Here is a 16,218-nt window from a genome sequence, read left to right as displayed (position 1 = left end):
AAAGGACCATCTTTTATCACTTACAGGTGCAGATAACCCGCTGAACACCGTTAGTGAAGGGGATCTGGAATTCCAATAATTGGCCGTGAACGATGATTTCCCAGTAAGTGCAGGTCAACCGCAATTCCTGAATTAGGCCTAACCGCCATTCCAGAAAAAATGCAAAACATTACATGTCCAAACCACAGGTGCTGTAGCTTGCTTAACAGCTCTGCAGCCATTCTCAGGCCCAGTATGGATTCTACAAGATTCAAGAAAGTTGCTAAAGGGTACAGTTTCACCGGATAACACGTATATATGTTGCATAGTTTACACATTGAAATCCTATGTGTATCAATCAGGAGGCAGGCTCAGACGGTCTCAGGCCCAGTATGGATTAGACCAGATTGTACAAAGTTGAGATAGGGTACATTATCACTGGATAGCAGGTATATAGAGCATAGTTTAAACATTTAAAATCTCCGTGTTCCCTGCATGGATTACACAACAATCTAAAAACTAGAAAAAAGGTAATGTATTTCAAGCGTACACCATGATACACTTTTGGTGGTATTTTTAAATCTTCATTTATATTTCTGTCTCAGTAAGACAGCCCAGACTCTCTGCAATAGGAAATTAGATGCATACAATTATTTACCTAAAGTCTAGTGATTGCAGAAATCTACGAATTACTATTCACAGGAACAACTTACATCACAATTCTCAGAGGCGATGCTGACCCTCAATTAATTAGTGTGTGGACACAGCAAAAACCTTTCTTTGTGAAGAAAGTGTTGCTGTATCGCAGTACCGTTGATCCCATCGCCGTTACTCATATCCATCCAATTTTGGTCACAGGGAGAGATGTAAACATGGTGCTCACTGCCTATCATGATCTGTCACGTAACTTTGGAGTGCAAAACACAGAAGCCACAGGCCGTAGGCGATTCAATTGGATTGGCATGAGAGGGAGGGCACATTTAAAAATGTGCGCTGTAATGTCACACGTCTGTTTGTATGAAAACTGTTAAAGCTGATGAGAAACCACCACTGCATCTCATTGTGAGTCGACGTCTATAAGAAATGGAAGCCATTGATCATCTGAAGCTGGATCCCGGCCAGCGGGACAGGGCATAGCTACGTCTTAACCATCATCTTCTATCAGTTCACCAAATTTGAAGTGCCAGTCCCAGTGATGGATTTGACAGCCCAGACTACACAGCGGAGGAGCAGGGAGAGGTAAACATTGCAAATGCTGGGGCCCTGCCCATGCAAGGGGGGCCCACTCATGGGCGTCGGCACCGGCACTGGGCCCCTCATAGTACGGCGGTGTGTCTGATGGCGGGTGTGCACCACCACCGTCAGAGACACTTGATTGCACTATGAGGGACCCTGTGCCAGTGCCCGCGCCCACGAGTCGGCCCACCCACCTGTCCAGGGCAATGGCACTCGCATGGTTGCGTGCGCTCGGTGGTGACTCCGGCCATTGGGGGTAGGAGGCTGCCCAGTTAGGGAGGTTTACAAAATGGCATATGTTGATGTGGGACATTCACCTGCTGCTAAAGGCGAAATTGGTCAAGTCCCAGGAACAGGTGGACCAAAGAAGACAATTTTTCTGGCAGCCTATGTGTCATCAGGGTAAGGTGGGACAAAATCCTTGGAAACCCATGCATGGTTCATTTTAATGAAGGTTAGATCATCCACATTTTGGGTCGACAGACGGGTCCTTTTTTCTGTCAGTATTGATCCAACAGCACTGAAGACTCTTTCCGATAGCACACTTGCAGCTGGGCATGCGAGCTCCTGTAAGGCATATTGTGCCAATTCAGGCCAGGTGTCCAGTTTAGCTGCCCAATAGTCAAATGGGAATGACCTGTGAGGGAGAACATCGATATGGGAGGAAAAGTAGTTTGTAACCATACTTGACAAGTGCTGTCTCCTGTCACTTTCAATCGATGCAGTATTACCAGTCGTGTGAGCGGGACTTGAAAAATCAGTCCACAACATGGTCATGAAACCCCTGTCTCCAACGCCACTTCTGATGTGTCCACCACCAACACCGCTTCCAAGTTAACCCTGGCCCCTATGGCTCGTGTGAGAACCATCACCGCTGCTGTGTGCTGGGAATGCCTCAACCAACCGGTTTACCAGAGAAGTTTGTTAGCCAATATTAGGTCAAGGTTCTCCTGTGGCATGATGTTTTGGAATTTGCCTTTATAGCGTGGATCCAGGATGCTGGCCAACCAGTAGTCATCATCGTTCATCATTTTGGCAATGCGGGGGTCCCTTTTTAGGATCTGCAAGGCATAATCTGACATGTGGGCCAATGTTCCCGGTGTCAATGATGCACTGCGAGTGCTGGGTGCGGGAGCACTTTCTGGCAAATCCACATCCCTCCAGTCATGCACAAACCCTGTACCAGACCTTGCAAAGCAAACATTTTCTCTTGCCCCACGAGAAGAATCCTTCTCCCCTAAATAATCATCCCCATCATCATCCTCCTCCTCTTCCTCTTCTTCCTCCACCTCGTCCACGACAGTTCCCTGACCAGACAATGGCTGACTGTCATCAAGGCTTCACTCCTCTTCCTCCTCATCAACCTCGGCTGCAGACGCCTGCTCCATAATGTGCGTCAAAGTTTGCATGAGCAGATGCATAAGTCGGATGCTCATGCTTATGATGGCGTCGTCTGCGCTTACCAGCCGTGTGCATTCCTCAAAACACTGAAGGACTTTACAGAGGTCTTTCAGCTTCGACCACTGCACACCTGTCAACTCCATGTCTGCCCTCAAAGTGCCTGCCCATGTATCCTCCGACAAATGCATTACGGCCTGCCTTTGTTCGCACAGCCGCTCAACCATGTGCAGGTTGGAGTTCCACCTTGTTGCAACGTCGATAATTAGGCGGTGCTTGGGAAGGTGGAGCACTCGCTGAGGCTTCTGCATACGACTGGAGTGTACCGGCGACCGGCGGATGTGCGAGCACAGTCTTCGAACCTTAAGTAGTAGGCCTGTTAAATCCGGATAATTAGTGAGGAAGCACTGCACCACCAGGTTCAAGGTGTGAGACAATCAAGGTATGTGTCTGAGTTTTGAAAGGGCTATGGCTGCCACAAAATTCCGACCGTTATCACTAACTACCTTGCCTGCCTCAAGATGTAGACTGCCCAGCCATGACTCAGTTTGTCGCTGAAAGTAGTCGGCCAGTACCTCTGTGGTGAGTCTGTCGCCCAAAAACATCATCTGCAACACAGCCTGCTGACGCTTTCCACTAGCTTATCGATAGGGGGACACCTCATTTGCAACAATGTCAACTGCGGATGCAGTGCTCGTGCGACTGCGCTCTGTGGACCAGCTTTCGCTTCTGGAGGAGGAGGAGGGTTGAACGCCTACAGCCAACTGTTTCCTATACCGTGGGCTAGGCAGCCCTGTCCCACCACCGATGTCCCCTGTGGACCCTGCATCTACCACATTAACCCAGTGCACAGTGATGGACACGTAACGGCCCTGGCCATGCCTACTGGACCATGCATGAGTTGTGAGGTGCACCTTTCCACTCACTGACAGCTTGAGTGCGTGGACAATGCGGTCTTTCACATGAAGGTGGAGGGCTGGGATGGCTTTGCGAGAAAAGAAGTGGCGACTGGGTAGTTCATAGCGTGGAACTGCGTAGGCCATTAGTTCGCGGAAAGCTGCACTTTCAACCAACCGATAGGACATCATCTCTAACGAGATTAGGTTGGCAATGTGGGTATTCAAAGCCAGTGTACGCGGATGAGAGGATGAGTACTTTTTTGTCCTACTGATAGTCTCTGGTAGGGTGAGCTGGACTTGAGAGCTGGATATGGTGGAAGTAGCGGTGGACATGGCGGACTGAGAGAGGGATGATGATGGTGATGGAGTTGGTGTTCTTTCTGAAGGCCTAGATTCAGTCTTTCGTTGCAATAACAGTGTGATTCCCTGAATGATTTGCCCTTGCGACGACAACTCCACATTTGCTGCTGGTGGTGTGCTAACCGGTGGACTTACAGTGGGGGAAACGATGTTGCATTGCTGACTACCTTCTTTGGGAGCAGTAGCACATGTGGTACGTGAGTTTTGGTAATCCATCCACGCTTGCAAGTGCATGGTCTGCAGAGTGCGGCGCCCACCTGTCTCCACTCTCTGCCAGTTGGAAACTTCTAACTCTTCCCACGCTTCCTGTTCTCTCCTCTCTCTGTTCACCATGCCCCCTTTCACCAGGTCATCAGAACTGTCCGGTTCCCCGTTCTTTTCCCCCGGCAACACAGGACGCAGCCCTTGCAGTTCCGGACCCGGCATGATACAGGTACCCGCAGCCCGGTCTTCCTCCTTACACACATAAAATACATTGCAACATTTTTCAGGGAAAACATTGGCAACCCTTCCATCTTCGTACATGAGCACCAAAACCACATCACTAGAAACATGATATAATCTGTGCCATGATGTAGAAAATTGTGTTCGTTTTACAACCACCCATATTTCTCAAACATATTTCATAAATTGTCATTGAGTTAACTCGTAGGACTGGGGAATGCACAGTGCCGTTTCTAAATGTTTAACTTCCTTTTATGATGTTAAAGAGGAACCTTAGAAAGGGGGAAGTTTCCGAGAAAGAATAAGTGTGTGAAATAGACAGATCAAAATTTGGAGACATATGTAAAAGTAGTTTAACAGAAAAGTAGGAGACTTAAAAGGGAAAGGAAGATCAAATTGAAGAAAGGAGAGAGAGAAGACCAACATATGAAACCCATCACATATTAGAAGGTAAGCTGGACATTGCTGTAAATGTGCTGTACAACGTGGTAACATGTTAAGAGAAATGCTGTTCCAGTGTCCAAAGAGGTCTGGAAAACTTATCTCATAATAAACTAGAGAAAGATAAAGATATTATCCTACTTTATATGCTATGGGCTGAGGGTTATCTTAAAATCTAGAATATAATGACTGGGATGTGCTGCAGTTTCCTGAACAGCTGATCAGAAAGTGAAATGGCCATCACTTTTTAAACCTGGATTAACCTTTTAATTCAGCCCTTAAAGGGGATGCCCAGTTAGAGAAACCCATATATTTATGTCGTATTGGGGCATATGAATTCCATAGAGGGAAGCACCATTTAGGACCCACCTCTACAGTCTAGGGAGGATAGCCACAGTGCCATGGTCTTTAAACTTCTTGATGACACTGCGCACGGTAGACACAGGAACATTCAGGTCTTTGGAGATGGACTTGTAGCCTTGAGATTGCTCATGCTTCCTCACAATTTGGTTTCTCAAGTCCTCAGACAGTTCTTTGGTCTTCTTACTTTTCTCCATGCTCAATGTGGTACACACAAGGACACAGGACAGAGGTTGAGTCAACTTTAATCCATGTCAACTGGTTGCAAGTGTGATTTAGTTTTTGCCAACACCTGTTAGGTGCCACAGGTAAGTTACAGGTGCTGTTAATTACACAAATTAGAGAATCATCACATGATTTTTCGAACAGTGCCAATACTTTTGTCCACCCTCTTTTTTATGTTTGGTGTGGAATTATATCCAATTTGGCTTTAGGACAATTCTTTTTGTGTTTTTTCATTTAAGACAAATTAAATGAAGATAATAATACCAAAGAATTTGTGTTTGCAATCATTTTCAGGAAGAAACTGAGTATTATCTGACAGAATTGCAGGGGTGTCAATACTTTTGGCCACAACTGTATATGATTGAAGGGTAACTAAAAGTACTGCTTATTGTATTACAAGGATGGACATCAATGTATCCACATATGCCAGATTTTTACTTCCACAAGTCATATGCTATGTGAAATTTGGGTGGAAAATCTGCACCAAATCTATGACATTATTGACATGCTGTAGAATTGAAAATCTGTCATATTTTCAATTCTCTTTCTTTTTTCCTATTATGTCGATGATGTTTTCAGAAACCCACTCACATTTATTGTACTTTGTGGCTAAGGCTGCAACACCTGTAACGGGACCAAGGTTCACTCGGTGCTGCTGCTACATCATGGCATAATACAAGTGACACAGAGGGTACTGCAACAAGCAAGTCGCAAGAAGTTTAACCTTGTTCGATTTTTTTCGACTTGCTTTTTGTGGTTGTGGTACCATCGGGGTTGCAAAGGGACCCAATTCACTTGTATTGTGCTGCAATGTAGCAGCGTCACCAAGCGATCCTTGGTTGTGTGATAGGTGTCGCAGCCAAAGTCACCATGTAGCCCTAGCCTTACATTCAGCAAATCCATTTGAACTGCATCTAAAGTTGCAATTACATGGGATACTTTAAAGTAGAGATGGACCCCTACAGCCGCCTAAGGCTCTATAGCCAATGAGTTTTGACTGCCAATGTTACCCCCTGAAAGCTGTATAATCCTTACATAACTCTATGCACAACTGTGTTAGAATAGAAAAATTGTAACTACAAAATCTCGTATCACATGGTGCTTTGTCATAGACTGTTAAAGCCACATGTACAGGACAGTGAAGTAAAAACTGAATGATATGTCAAATATAATATTTATCATTGGCCATATTTGTCATGAGGGGATTGTCCGAGGCTTTAACATTCATGACCTATGCTAAGGAAAGGTCATCAATGTCTAATCGCTGGTGGTGCCATAATCCCATCTATCAGCTGTTCCCGTATCATCGGCGACGACCGTGACTGCTCAGTTATGTAGCTGCACATTACATCTCCATCAACGGAATAGATGGCTGAGGCCGAGTACTGCACGTCTGCCCCCTTTTGATTTGAATAGGGGATGGATGTGTGGAACCCGGCCACGGCCTCTATACAGTTGTGCTGCGCAACGCCGTAAATGAGCAGTTCTTTCTGCCGAGGACACTTGGAACAGCTGATTGGCAGGGGTGGTCTCAGGCAACCATGTTAAATAAGCATTGAACAAAGCAAAACTTCTTGTTAAATGTTGTTTTTGGTATAAAATGTACATTATGAAATTTTCAAAGCCTTTTGCTACTTTAGTAAAAGAAAAAAGAACTTTGATATTTTAGGAAATTTTACAGTATATACAGCAATTATACAACATTACTTCATTAACAAAAGTGTCTGCAATGAGGAGGATTGAAGAAATAATGAAATTATAAAGTCGTAAAACAAACATATCACGTAGGGATTATCTGGTTTCTGAAAAAAAAAAACATTTTTAAATATCATATAAAGGAAATTATTTACTTATTGTAGTCACGCATAGCTCCATTAATCCCACAGCGCTTTGCAGATATAATCATCATTGTCCCCATTGGGGCTCACAATCTAGATTCCCCATCTCTATGTCTTTGGAGTGTAATAAATAATAGATTTGAGAATATGAGCTGCATCCTTGTTAAAAGGGAACTGTCACGTCACCATACACTATTAACCTGCAGATATAGGGTTAGCCTGCAGGTTAGCAGCACTACAAAGCTGCATGGCCGCCTTACTGAAAGCGCAGCTAAGGCTAGTTTCACATTAGCGTTTTTTTGCGCAGCGCATCGGGCGCATAAAAAACGCAAAGAAAAACGCAAAACAAACGCGCATTTTTTTAACGTCATGCGCACGCTGATGTGTAAAAAAAACGCAGCGTTGTTTGCGTTTTACATGCGTTTTTTGCATGCGTTGGCGTTTTTTATGCGCATGCGTTTTTAAGTGTGACGTTTTTTCCATTGTCTAGAGAACATTCTAGACTTGTTTCACTCAAAAATGCATGCGTAAAAAAACGCAACCGTGCGCAAGACCATGCGCACGCATGCGTTACCATAGACTTCAACGTGTTGTTTTTGCGCATTCCGTGCGCAAGCGTGCGCATGCGTTTTTTTGCCGAGACAGGGCGCACCAAAAAATCCAACATGTTGCGTCTGGCGCACCTGGCGCAAAAGACAAAAAAACGCATGCGCACGAAAACGCAAGTGTGCGCAAAAACATGCGCACGTCATGTTAAACATAGGTGCGCAGTGCGCATGCGTGCGCACGATGCGCTGCGCACAAAAGCGCAAATGTGAAACCAGCCTAACAGAAGAAAATTAAGTTTATCTCATAATAAAGTGCCAGTCCATGCTTACAGTTGAAAAGTAAATCTGCCCCATCGCGTTGGTCCGTGATGACTAGATAGCGGGTGTTTCTGGTATGCTATCATTAGCACGAGTGGTCCAAGGAAAGACAGCCAGTAGTGTCATGACCACACAAGTGTCATGGATGCATGGAGAATAAAGGTTAGCTTGTCCGGCCAGTCACACTGAATCGCTTCTGTAGCACAAATTCTTAAACAAAATTCATGCTGGCAATGATAGAAAAGTGTCTGAGCACACAGTGCCCTCATTGCTTGCTGGGTATGGGGCTACTTAGCTCCAAGCCGGTAGGAGAGGCCATGCTGACCTGCTCTGACCACCGCATTAGTGTCTACACCACATGTGATATTCTGAGCTAAACTATGGAGAAATGGAAGGTGGCGGCTTTGCTATATGAATCATGTTTCCTTTTTCACAATGTGGACAGCTGAGTGCTTCTGTGTCACTTACTTGGGGAAAGAGATGGCCCCAGGATGCACTTTAGCAGTGATCCCAAACTCCAGTCCTGGATTTACTACTTGTGCAATACTAAGGAAATCCTTGAGGACTGGAGTTAGGGAACTCTGCAGGAAGAAACCCAGACAATATGATGCTTCAGACCAGGAGTCAGCAACCTGCAGAACTGTGACTGTCGTGAAACGTTGATTCCTAGCATACCCTGATAATCTGCGCTTCAGGGGTATGCTGGGAGTTGTAGTTTCACAACAGCACAAGTATTGCAGGACACTCATCTACACTCATATACCTAAACGCTGAACATGTGGGCTCTTTTGTAGGACATTGTGCTCAGCAAATAAATGTTTAGGAATGTTATAAGGAACATGGGTAAAGGGGTATTCTCAAGTTTGAAATATATCACACGCTTTATCGCTCCATTCATTCCTAATGGACTCCTGGACATTGCAGAGCACTAATCCTCCACGCTCCCAATAGAGTAGCAGTGTGCATGATTGTCCGGCTGTCAGAATGGAGGCAAAGAGTTCACAAAAATCAGCCATACCAGAGTGCTGCAAAAAATGATTTCTTTTAGAGACTATTCATGACATTTTATCAATTTCCAAGCACAGCACATTTATTTGGGAAGTAAAAGACACATGCTAACATGAAGAATACGCTAATACATCCTGTGCAATGTGGTCTATGCTCAATATGCTCTTACAGGAAAAGGTCACATCCTGTGGACTTGTTCAATTTCAAGGTTTCCCACAATGTAAAGATAATGTCTATGTAAGGTAACCTTTGTTTTTGCACAGGTATAAAAACTGTAATGTGTAAAAGCTCACAGAACATACGGTGGCGATCAAAAGTTTTGCATTTTTTTAAAGTGTGATTACTTCTGTCTAGTTGTTGTGATATCATTTTCCTGGCGATGAATTGAAAGTGCATAAAGTCGCCATCATGTAACATAGTAACATAGTTATTAAGGTTGAAGGGAGACTTTAAGTCCATCTAGTTCAACCCATATCCTATCCTAACTTGCCCTAACATGTTGATCCAGAGGAAGGCAAAAAAAACCCCATGTGGCAACAAGTAAGCTTCACATTGGGGAAAAAAATTCCTTCCCGACTCCACATACGGCAATCAGACTTGCTCCCTGGATCAACGCAATATTAAGGAAACTAGTGTATATACCCTGTAATATTATACTTTTCAAGAAAGGCATCCAGTCCATTCTTAAATTTTAGTAGGGAATCACTCATTACAACATCATATGGCAGAGAGTTCCATAGTCTCACTGCTCTTACAGTAAAGAATCCGCATCTGTGAGTATGCTTAAACCTTCTTTCCTCCAGACGTAGAGGATGCCCCCTTGTCCCCGTCACAGGTCTAAGAGTAAAAAGATCATTAGAAAGCTCTTGGTATTGTCCCCGCATATATTTATACATTGTAATAAGATCACCCCTAAGCCTTCGATTCTCCAAACTAAATAACCCCAAATGTAATAACCTGTCTTGGTATTGCAGACCCCCTAGTTCCCTAATAACCTTGGTCGCTCTTCTCTGCACCCACTCCAGTTCAGCTATGTCTTTCTTATACACAGGAGACCAGAACTGTACACAGTATTCTAAGTGTGGTCGCACTAGTGACTTATATAGAGGTAAAATTATGTTCTCCTCATGAGCATCTATGCCTCTTTTAATGCATCCCATTATTTTATTTGCCTTTGCAGCAGCTGCCTGACACTGGCCGCTAAATGTGAGTTTGTCGTCCACCCATACACCCAGGTTTTTTTCAGTGACTGTTTTGCCCAGTGTTTTACAATTAAGCACATAATTATACATCTTGTTTGTTCTACCCAAGTGCATGACCTTACATTTATCCCCATTAAAGCTCATTTGCCATTTATCAGCCCAAGCTTCTAGTTTACATAAATCCTCCTGTAATATAAAATTGTCCTCCTCTGTATTGATTACCCTGCAGAGTTTAGTGTCATCTGCAAATATTGAAATTCTACTCTCTATGCCCCCTACAAGGTCATTAATAAATATGTTAAAAAGAAGCGGGCCCAAAACTGACCCCTGTGGTACCCCACTGCTAACCGTGACCCAGTCTGAGTGTGCTCCATTAATAACCACCCTTTGTTTCCTATCCCTGAGCCAGCTCTTAACCCACCTACACATATTTTCCCCTATCCCCATTGTTCTCATTTTATGTATCAACCTTTTGTGTGGCACCGTATCAAAAGCTTTTGAAAAGTCCATGTACACCACATCCACTGCATTCCCTTGGTCCAGTCCGGAACTTACCTCTTCATAAAAGCTTATCAGATTAGTCTGACAGGAACGGTCCCTTGTAAACCCATGTTGATATTGGGTCATGAGGTTATTCTTCTCCAGATACTCCAGTATAGTATCTTTTAGAAAACCCTCCAGGATTTTACCCACAGTTGAGGTTAAACTTACTGGCCTATAATTTCCAAGTTCAGTTTTTGTCCCCTTTTTGAATATTGGCACCACATTTGCTATACGCCAGTCCTGTGGTACAGACCCTGTTATTATGGAATCTTTAAAGATTAAAAATAATGGTCTATCTATGACTGTGCTTAATTCCTGCAGTACTCGGGGGTGTATCCCATCCGGGCCCGGGGATTTGTCAATTTTAGTGATTTTTAGACGCCGCCGTACTTCCTGCTGGGTTAAGCAGGTGACATTTAACAGAGAATTTTTATCCCTGATCATGTTATCCGTCATGGGATTTTCTTGTGTAAACACTGTTGAAAAAAAGTCATTTAGCATATTGGCTTTTTCCTCATCCTCATCCACCATTTCACCCAGACTATTTTTAAGGGGACCAACACTATCATTTTTTAGTTTCTTACTATTTATGTAGTTAAAGAATATTTTGGGATTATTTTTACTTTCTCTGGCAATGAGTCTCTCTGTCTCAATCTTTGCTGTCTTGATTTGCTTTTTACAGAATTTATTTGATCTTCTGTATTTAGTTAATGCCTCATCACTACCTATTTGCTTTAATTCGCTAAATGCTTTATTTTTGTCCCTTATTGCGCCCCTTACAGCTCTATTTAGCCATAGTGGTTTCTTCCTATTTCTCGCATGTTTATTCCCATACGGTATATATTGCGCACAGGTCCTATTCAGGATGCTAATAAACGTCTCCCATTTTCTTTGTGTATTTTTATGTCTCAGGATATCGTCCCAGTTAATTCCACCAAGATCATCTCTCATCCGTTGGAAATTTGCTTTCCTGAAGTTTAGTGTCCTTGTAACCCCTCTACTACACTTCTTATTAAAGGATACATGAAAACTTATTAATTTGTGATCACTGTTACCCAAGTGACCCCCAACCCTTACATTTGATATGCGGTCTGGCCTGTTGGTTAATATTAGGTCTAGCAGTGCCCCCCCCTCTTGTTGGGTCCTGAACCAGTTGTGAAAGGTAATTGTCTCTCATAGTAGTCAAAAACCTATTACCTTTGCTGGAACTGCAGGTTTCTGTTCCCCAATGTATTTCAGGGTAGTTGAAGTCCCCCATATTAATGACTTCTCCTTGAGTCGCAGCTTCATCTATTTGCTTTATGAGGATATTCTCTGTTGCTTCCATTATTTTTGGAGACTTAGGCTACTTTCACACATCAGTTTTTTGCCGTCAGGCAGGATCCGGCTATTTTTAGAAAAAACGGATCCGGCATAAATTTTGGAGAACTGTAGAAACGGATCCGTTTTTTTGCTGGATCCGTCTAGCAGGTTATATCTGTTTCCTGGGGGCTGGCCAATTGGATCTGAGCATGCGCAGACTTAAAAAAACGGATCCGCTGGCTGGATCCGTCTTTTTCTGGATCCGGCGCCCATAGACTTTCATTGTAGCAAAAAGCTGGAAGCGCCGGATCCGGCGCTTCCGGCTTTTTCGCCGGAGACAAAAAACGTTACAGTAGCCGTTTTTTCCAGACGCCGGAATGAGACAAGTAGCCGGATCCGGCAAAAAACGGATGAAACGCAATGCCATCCGGCGCGATCCGGCGCTAATGCAAGTCAATGGGGAAAAACTGGATCCGGCATTGCATTTTGCCGGATCCGGTTTTACAAAAAAAAGCCAGATCGCGCCTGACGGCAAAAAACTGATGTGTGAAAGAGGCCTTATAACAAACCCCTATCAGTAATTTATTATTTTTCCCCCCTCCACTTATCTCTACCCACAGGGACTCTACATTTTCATTAGATTCATATATATTATCACGAAGGATGGGTTTTAAGGATGATTTTACATATAAACACACACCTCCCCCTCGCTTATTTGTTCGGTCATTTCTGAACAGACTATAGCCCTGTAAATTAACCGCCCAGTCGTGGCTCTCGTCCAGCCATGTCTCAGATATCCCCACCATGTCATAATTATGTTCCAACAACATTAACTCCAATTCCTCCATTTTGTTGGCAAGGCTTCTGGCATTAGTATACATGCACTTTATGTATCTCTCTGTACCTCTATTCTTTCTTAAATTATTAACTGTTCTAACCCCACCCCCCATGCCACCCCCACCCCCAATGTCATTATTTGTGCCCAGGTCTCTAGCTGCACTGTCTTCCCCTCCTATAAAAGGAATACCCTCCCCCCATCCCTAGTTTAAACACTCCTCCAACCTTCTAGCCATTTTCTCCCCCAGCACAGCTGCACCCTCCCCATTGAGGTGCAGCCCGTCCCTAGCGTAGAGCCTGTAGCCAACTGAGAAGTCGGCCCAGTTCTGCAGGAACCCAAACCCCTCCTTCCTACACCAATTCCTGAGCCACTTATTAACCTCCCTAATCTCCCGTTGCCTCTCTGGCGTGGCACGTGGTACAGGAAGTATTTCCGAAAATACCACCTTGGAGGTCCTTGCTTTAAGCTTACAGCCTAATTCCCTGAAATCATCTTTAAGGACCTTCCACCTACCTCTAACTTTGTCATTTGTGCCAATGTGCACCATGACCGCTGGATCCTCACCAGCCCCTCCCAGTAATCTGTCAACCCGATCAGCAATGTGTCGGACTCGAGCGCCAGGTAGGCAGCACACCGTTCGACGATCCCTGTCTTTGTGACAGATTGCCCTATCTGTTCCCCTAATAATTGAGTCTCCCACTACCAGAACCTGTCTGGCCTGCCCTGCTTTCCTATTTCCCTCCTTACTGGAGCAGACACTCCTCCGGCTTTCAGAGGACATGCCTTGCTGCAGCAGTGCTACTCCTGCACTAACACTCCCCTCATCTGCCAACTTAGCAAACTTATTGGGGTGTGCCAGATCAGGACTAGCCTCCCTGGTGCTCTTCCCTCTACCCCACCTTCTAATTGTCACCCAGCTAGCTGCTTCATTGTCCTGCAGCTCCAACCTAGCATCCCCCCCCCTCATCTATCCCATTGAGCATCTGCTCAGTGAGCACAAGACTCCTTTCCATATTGTCTATGGATCTCAGAGTTGCCAGCTGCACATTTAGATCCAGTATCTGGGCTTCCAAATGCACAACGTGCTCACATCTTGCACAGCAGTATGCACCCTCAACCGGCTGTTCAAGGATTTCATACATGCGGCAAGACGTGCACTGGATGGCATTGGCAATAGTGGAGCACATCCTAATGGGGATTGCACCAGACAATAAGATAAGCAAAAATAAATTAAAAAAAAAAAAAAAAGTATTAATATAATATAACAGCAATTCAGTAAGACCTCCCTTGGAAACTCCCTGAATCCAAAGTCACAGAATCTCAAGTCACACACTTACCACAGTTCGCACTTACACTCAGGTCACACTCAGCTCGTTCACACTCGCTCAGGTAGAAGATTTAAAAGAGGTTTGTTTTTTTTTCCCCTTTCACCAGCACACCACCTTGCTGCTCAATGCACTTCCAAAAGGAGTTGAGCCCCAACCAGCTGCCCCTTATAAACCCTTAATTACTGTATGAACTCCCACCCTTAATTAACCCCTTGTGAATATAGTTACACCTCAAGATTTAAATGCAATATAGTTAACCCTTAAAACAGATAGTAAAATAAGAGATTAACCCTGTAGAGAGAAAAAATAGGTTAAACAAGCCCCCAAGCCCCCCAAAAATTGAACAGGTAGAAAGCACTCAGCAACCTACAATTCAGCAACTCACACAGGTATTTGTTATAGGTTTTCCAAACACCTTTTCACAGAATCTCAAGTCACACACTTACCACAGTTCGCACTTACGCTCAGGTCACACTCAGCTCATTCACACTCGCTCAGGTAGAAGATTTAAAAGAGTTTTTTTTTTTTTTTTTTTTTTTCCCCTTTCACCAGCACACCACCTTGCTGCTCAATGCACTTCCAAAAAAAGTAAGTTCTTAACTTTAACCAAAATGCTTTAGAATATAGGTATGGTCATTTAATTAAAGAAAACTGACTGCCAAACTTTTTGCATATATTATTTATTGATCAGAACATAAAAAGTAACTCATTCCTTACTTTCAATGCCATAACTTAGTATTTCGCAGCATAACCTCTTGCTTTAAATACTGTACCAGACCGACCGGGTATTGAAGCCACTAGGGCTCTCAAGACATCCCTAGGGATCTTGCGCCATTCCATTCACAAATCTGCAAACAATTCATCTTTATTTTATTCATCTTTATTTCTATGGGTACGGGCGCCAACTCATCGCCCTAACTCATTCCAAAGGTGCTCTATAGGATTTAAATCAGGTGATTGGCCTGGCCATTGCAACAGGCGAACATTTTTCTTTGCTAACCAATTTGTGACTAAATTGGATGTGTGCTTAGGATCATTGTCTTGCTGTGATTATCAGCAACTGTCTTGTTTGGTTTTACCCTGTGGCAACATTATATTCTCCAGTATATCCTTATACAAGGTAGCATTGATATTTCCATCAATTTTATGCAGAGGGACAATGGCAGATGCAGAAAAGCAGCCCCAAACCATTACATTGCCACCATGTTTCACTGTAGGTGTTTGTTATCTTACATCATTATGTTTTCCAATTGGCAGTATATACAGTGCTTGCCATCACTTCTTATACCTGTCTGACTCTATCCATTGGCTGTGTTCTTTGGAAAATTCAAGTCGGACCTTCCTGTTCTTTGCAGAGTTGAAAAGCTTCTTGACTGGAACTAGTGCATTCAGCTTTACGCACCACAGTTTGGCGACTCACTTTTAGAGATGAACGAACATCGTCGGGTGCCTCCTTATTTGGAAAGATATAGCACTTACCAAAGAAGCTGCATTGGAAACCCAGATAACTGGAGCACTCCCTATAATCAGCTGTTCGGCGCCGCAGCTGCATGTGTCGCAGCTGTGTGACAGTCACAACACATGCATGGAGAACCTGTGTGTTGTGACTGTCACACAGCCGCGACACATGTAGCTACGGCGCCGAACAGCTGATTATGTGGAGCCCTCCAGGTATCCAGATTCCCGATGCATCTTTTTCTGTAAGCGCTACAGCTTGCCGAATAAGGAGGGAGGTGACAATGTTCGCTCATCTCTACTCACTTTGACCCCATATTCATCATTCATTTCATGCAAAATCTGTAGATCATTTTCATGCATATCAGATACTGACTTTTTCTAAATAATGTGATCAACTTTGGAGTAAGTTTTCTGTGGTTGTTCATGTGGCGCCTCTGAGGGTCCAGTCGCCACAGAGGTACTGCACCTCATCCAGAGGTGTGGTATCCCACTC

At 44.0% G+C, this 16,218-nt stretch overlaps 1 protein-coding gene across 1 annotated transcript in view; it reads left to right on the top strand.

The window, feature by feature from the left end:
• The first annotated feature begins 4,622 nt into the window (after positions 1 to 4,622).
• The window catches only part of FGR (FGR proto-oncogene, Src family tyrosine kinase), a 417,108-nt gene continuing 405,512 nt past the window's right edge, over positions 4,623 to 16,218 (top strand). Inside the window, exon 1 of the mRNA XM_073564004.1 lies at positions 4,623 to 4,766. The gene's annotated coding sequence lies outside the window, so the exon portion shown is untranslated. The remainder of the gene's footprint in view (positions 4,767 to 16,218) is intronic.

This window comes from Dendrobates tinctorius, unplaced genomic scaffold (assembly GCF_039654945.1).
Source record: "Dendrobates tinctorius isolate UK_male_01 unplaced genomic scaffold, ASM3965494v1 ptg000015l, whole genome shotgun sequence".
In the NCBI taxonomy this organism is placed as follows: domain Eukaryota; kingdom Metazoa; phylum Chordata; class Amphibia; order Anura; family Dendrobatidae; genus Dendrobates; species Dendrobates tinctorius.
This window is presented reverse-complemented; position numbering and strand designations above follow the sequence as displayed.